A 6,544-nucleotide genomic window follows, 5' to 3' on the forward strand; every position below is an offset into this window, starting at 1 on the left:
GTTTAGCGAATGTACTTGCATCCTCAAACTTACGTTGTTTCAAAAAGGTCAAGCTTGGGAAAAATAGTATTGTCTCTATCTGGCATGATTTTTGACTTTATAACATTTACATATGTTGTGGATTATTTAACTCTGAAAATAGTGTTGTCTCTATTTTGCATGATTTTTTACCTTATCGCATGTTTATATGTTGTGGATTATTTGACTCTGATCACATGCGCTGCGAGCATATTTGACTCTAATGGCATGAGTTGTGAAATGGTGATTTTATTTGTTTACATTTTCACATTGTTATGCCCTCTCGGTCTTTCTCTCTCTCTGCGTAGTGATATACAACTCTATGATTTTACTTTCTCTCTCTAGAAGAGAAGTCACTCTCTCTCTCTCAGGGATTTATGATCTCTTCTTCCAATGGTAACGCGTATAAATACTATCTCTCTAGAATTTATACTTTCTCTCTCCGTCAACCACACATATATGGAGTCTTATGATGATTGAAAATTACATTAAATAGATACTTTATGCTATGACACATATTTGGTTAAAAAAACTCTAAAGATTGCTAAAATTGTCAAAGAAACTTGAAATGAAAAACTCGCAAATGTTAAACCCTCATTAAGCTCTAGGCCCTCATTGGGAACTCAAGGTAGTACCACTTAGGACCCACACATTGCATCTAGTGACTCTTCCTCTGACAACGACGTCATGGAAGTTTATTTGATGCCCAATCGCGATAGTTCAAGCCAAGACATGCATGCCATGGGCCCATGGTCCGGGTCGAGTATGTTTAGCCGCTTGAAAGAGACTTTGAGTAGAGCCACTCGCTCCGAACATGGAGCTAACGATGTAAATGAAGGGGGTGGGAAAGTAAATTCACCATTCATGACCAATGTAAACCCCATGCTCTTGGAGAGTGTGCATGTGAATACTCCATTCACTGCACCCCCTGACTCTCAGAGCTATTCCCCTCCGAGGTTATATTACCTAATGGTAGAAGCCTTGCCAAAGTGCAAGAGGTTGAGCGATATATCATTACAGCTAGGAAAAAGGAAATCGAGAGCTTACACAAGGCAGAACAATGGAGAGAGCTAAAGGCAAAGGCCCCAATGTCAACATCCATGCTAGTCAAGCAATCAAGTGCTCTTGAATTAGCAACCACTAAGAGTCAACCCATAGAGAGCCACATTGCATCTAGTTCAAAGGACACCCCTAGCACCTCAATCCTAGATGGAGCGTTTCAAAATGAAAATTGGGAGTATGGACTACAAACAGAGGCTTTAACTGACCTATACATAAGTCACACCTATCAGGTGGGTTGGTTATATATCCTACAATCCACATCGGATGCTACTAGCGTAGAGGAGCAACAACAAAGAGTTTGTGATGTCAGCCATAAGCTTATTGAGCTAAAGAGGCAAAACAAAGGGATCCACATGCCTTCAACGGGTCTCATGAGATTCCTGGATACAGGGAAGGCTAAGCAAACAACTTAATGACAAATGGAGACTCCCTCGGTAAGCTCGATGGATCCTCCATATGTTGTTTCGCCAGGGGTCTCAACACAATATGAGCCTACAAGTGATAGCTTTACCTTTCCAAGTTTAGCTCATCTTTCTCTTGATGACACCATGGCTATCATGCCTACCCCAGTGATGGGCATGACAAAAAACACGCCATGGACCTCATTTATTAGTAAAGCACTGCTACATGGTGGCCCAATGCCTAAAACAGTACCTACAAGTGTGTATTAGTCATATACACCTATGGATCCTTGTACTCATGTAGCTCCTACTGCTCTGATTGTTTCAACCACTTATGGTCCATGATCACAACGTACAAGCCCTTATTTCAATGAGACTATACCAGCCAACGTCTGTTATGCCTAGGGCCACACATATGAACTTTGGGCGTACCCAACTTGGAACCCAGTTGCGGCTACTTATACGCCAAGCCCGATGCCATCCCCCATTCCTCATGCAGTCCCGAGAGCACCCGAACCCACTATACCTACTCACTTGGGTGATTTGGCAACAGTTGCTCAAGCTATCAGTCAATCTATTGCTGGAAATATGTGTAACATGCCTGATAGAGAGCCTAGAAGTAAGGCAGTACAAATAGCCAACCTCACACAAAAATTTAGTGGAGATGGAGATGTGAGAAAGCATATCGAAGTATTTGAACAAATATGCAATTCCCTAGGAAAACACAATGACCTCCATAAGAGTAATGATGTAAGCTTGACCTTGAGTGGAAAGGCTGAGGATTGGTATAGAACCCTAAGGGTGGAAGAGAAAACGATTTACCCTACTCTTAGGAGACTATTCTTGAAAGAGTACATACAAGAGGGAGTACTTTGGAGTGTAGCATCTCAGCTCCAAAAAGCCCAACGAGAGGAAGGGCAGTCCGTGAGAGACTTTATTAGTCACTTGAAGCATTTGAATTCTCGTTGTAATCCAAATGAGCGCTTCAATAATAGCCAAATGCTTGATAGATTCATTAGGGGACTACGACATGAGGATATCTACAATGGCCTAGTCATTAGAGGAATCACCACTTGGGAAGCAGTCACCACCAATACGATCCAATTGGAGGACAACTTAATGATTCAAGGAGAAAGAGTGTCTGTTGAGCCTAAATCTACTAGCCCACAAGCATCAGGGCATGAGCAAATGACCATAAAGCCTATTGCTAAAGAGCCAAAGATATTTGAGATGACTTTAGCAAATCTCACCAAGAAAGTCCAATTGCTTGATAGGGGAGTCCGTGAGAGACTTTATTAGTCGCTTGAAGAATTTGAATTCTCATTGTAATCCAAATGAGCGCTTCAATAATAGCCAATTGCTTGATAGATTCATTAGGGGACTACAACATGAGGATATCTACAATGGCCTAGTCATTAGAGGAATCACCACTTGGGAAGCAGTCACCACCAATGCGATCCAATTTAATGATTCAAGGAGAAAGAGTGTCTGTTGAGCCTAAATCTACTAGCCCACAAGCATCAGGGCATGAGCAAATGACCATAAAGCCTATTGCTAAAGAGCCAAAGATATTTGAGATGACTTTAGCAAGGCCATTCAAGAAAGTCTTAGAGACGATCGTGCTCCACAAAACAATCATGGGTATCCAAGAAGGGAACAACAATGGTGCTCAGTTTGCTATGGTCTACATAGTAGCAGTGAATGCCCTACGTTAATAGGGTATAATTTAATGGGAATTGCAATGCATGTGGGAGGTATGGTCATCAAGCCAAGGATTGCATAGTATTTAAACACGCGATGGCCAATAGACCAACCTTAGCATGGACGGACACACCTCGAGTGCATGCATTGATGCCGGCCCCACCTCTTGAACAACCTCCACAACACATGGTCCCTAGGGCCCAAAATGTTGTTCAAACAACACCCTTACCACCTCCAGTGCTAGGACCGCAACCCTTACATCCGAGAATCACTTCTATGAATCAAGTGGGTTGTGAGTAATCTATTGCTTGTTTGGAAGGCTGTAAGGAATATATAGACCCTAATATTGCCTATGGGATTGATGCACTTGAAGAAAGTCCACAATACTACATGGAGGACTATTGGGGACAAGTCAAACCTGTCTATCAAGTATCTACTCTTGCGGCAAGAGGCCCAAATATCAATCTCATTGCCAAGATACCACCTCTTCACTGGTATGAGTGTGGGGGTCCACATCGTGTAGCCGAATGTCCCATTAGACTACAAAAGAATGCCACACTAATGCAAACCAATCAAGCGAGCACATCTACAATGCCCATACTCATGTGTAATCGATGTGGCATAGATCATTTGATTGCCCAATGTCCGAATAATCTGAATGCGCAAAAGATCACGCCATTGAACTTAATGAAATTACCGAGGAGCCATCACAAAGTACACCTGTGGTACCAATAAATATACTCACACGATCGATGCTCCAAAACCAAAATTATATTCTTGAAGAAAGAGACACAGCATCAATTGCCCAATCTCAGAAGAAGAAGAAAACACGAAGGAAAAGATTGCAAAAATAAACGAAGTTAGATCCCAGTTCAAAGACCAAACATAGGGATTGGTGATGACCCTATATATATGAATGACACTGAAGCAAATTCTGATTCCAATGAGACCATAGAGACTAAAATGACCATTAGGAAACAAACAAACAAGGAAGATCGTCATGAGCCACAATAGCCAAGACCCAAGAAGAAGATAGGAACCTACCCAAACCCTACAGAGGAGATCAAGCGAGTCAAGCAATTAATGGGTTTGGCAGAAGAGACCCAAAGGGATCTAGAGCCAGCACCTAGGTAGGTCCAGATTACAGACACAGTGTTCCCTACGTGAAATCAACCTCACAAGGACTATAGACCACTAGCCATAGTTAGTGTCATCCAAGAACAAAGTGACTTTAAGTCATCAGGTAGTGGGCGTACTCCCTTCTTGTTGGAGAGAATGTTTACAGAGGGATTACCTGACCCTATTGAAGAAAAGGTGATTCCATCTTCCCCATGTCAAGGGACTGAAACCCAAAAGGTGTCATTAAATATTGCCAAATTGATGGATTTCATGGCTTCAAAAGTTAGAACCTCTAAACTATATGGAGATCCCGAGCTATTCTTAGCTCTTCGAGCTTTCCTCAATGGAGAACTGAAAGTTAGGCTACCACAATTTACACAGATGGATGGAGCTAGGGAGGTCCCAATAGAGGAGGAACACTTAGATCCACAACCCAACCTACATGAGAACTCTGTTGTTGAAATACCTGTTAACAAGTTGGGACAATAATTTGAAGGCAATGAATCCAATGCGACCATACCAATCCCTACAAAGGGATTAACTGTGAAGGGAATCCTCGATGGTGGCATTGGGGTTAGCATTGTAACTAAAATTGATGGGAAACTATGGGAAGACCTCACCTTAGGACTACAAACATAGTGGTGAAGATGGCCAATGGGACTATTGTTAAACCTATTGGGATGCTAAAAGATCGCAAGATCCAGGTCTTTGGACACAAAATAAAGCATACCTTCATTTATATGGATTTTTCCAAGCACAATATGTCATTTGAGATGATCTTAGGACGTTCTTTCATGAGGGAAGCAAAAATGGTGCTTGACTAGTCTAAAGACCATGTCTACTTACAGTTCAAAGACTCTATCATTCGAGTTGATCTTGTAACTGGTCGAGCACATCCTCTAGGAAACAAATTTGTAATTGATCATAGATTTGACACCACAATTCACTCAGCCCCATTGCAGTATTGTCACACTTGTAAAAAGGACACTGATATTGGGAAAGATTCCCCTTATATGGATGTTCTACCTGGGATGATTGAGTATGACAATGTGGTTTGGGTCCACCAAGTAGAAACCATAGACACTTGAGAAAATAGGGGGATGACCTGTGTAACACCTGAGGGGGATGAAATACCACAACTCGTACCTTTAAATATGATAGGAGCAATGCATATAACTTTTGATGACCTACCAGATGAAGGCTTGACTAACATTGGAACTAGTAGAGTTGGAGAGGGGGAATGGGGGAACACACCCGACACAAAAACAAAGGCCTCTCTATAGCTCAAGGTATCCACAGCACCCCTATCCTCTTAGAAAACACCTTCAAAAACACACTTTACACTAGCAGACCACTGCCTTCTCAATTTCCACTGCTCACACACTCCACAAATCCACCACACAAAGCACACGTAATGCCACGGTCTGTCTCCACCCTTACACATGCACACAGCCGCTCAATCTCACTCTTTCACACAAAACACCGTCGATCCGGGGGGGGCACACACTTCGACACAATCGGCACGGAGGGGGAACATGAAAACAGGAGAAAGAGAAGGGGGGAAGGGAAACAAAAACAAGACAAGGCAACAGTGGCTTGATTGCACTTCAAAAGGCATATACACAGGCTTGCACTGCCATCACCATGGCCATTTTCAAGAAAAAGTTACAAAGGGGTTAGCTTGTCAGAGAACCCCACTTTGCAGGCTTCAAAAGGTTAAAAAAGCCCCTAATTTGATTAAAATTTGACTTTTATAGGGGGGTCTTCAACTTTGGAAACTACACTTCAATTGGTCCCCATCTCGCACCCTCATTTGGTATCTCTTGGAAGGGGTAGCCGCTTTTCTTTTCTCTACTCTCTCTTGCTCTTTTTGCACTTGGGGGGGGGGGGGGATTAGCGACTAGGCATTTTTTTTATCTTTTATTTTTTTTCCTCATTTTTTACCCCTTTCGGGGAGCTTAGCTTGCACTTTCCTTTGACTTACTTCTGACCGTCTTTGTCCGGCTTCCACCTACCCTCTTCTCTCTCTATTTCTCTCTCCTCCTTCTCCCTTTTGGTCCCAGCCTCCCTGCTTGGTCTTGTTTGGTCGGCCTTGGATTGGCCTTGTACACTTACCGGCCCCTTTGGGCTAGGCGAGCTATGAGCTCCTTCTCTTTCTCTCTCTCTTGTTCACTTTCGGCGGGACTGCCTCCTATTATGCACCAGGGAGGGAGGCATTAGCGATGTCGCTATTGCCTCCCCTC

Source organism: Adiantum capillus-veneris, chromosome 23, assembly GCF_014529385.1.
Source record: "Adiantum capillus-veneris isolate H3 chromosome 23, ASM1452938v2, whole genome shotgun sequence".
Taxonomy (NCBI): domain Eukaryota; kingdom Viridiplantae; phylum Streptophyta; class Polypodiopsida; order Polypodiales; family Pteridaceae; genus Adiantum; species Adiantum capillus-veneris.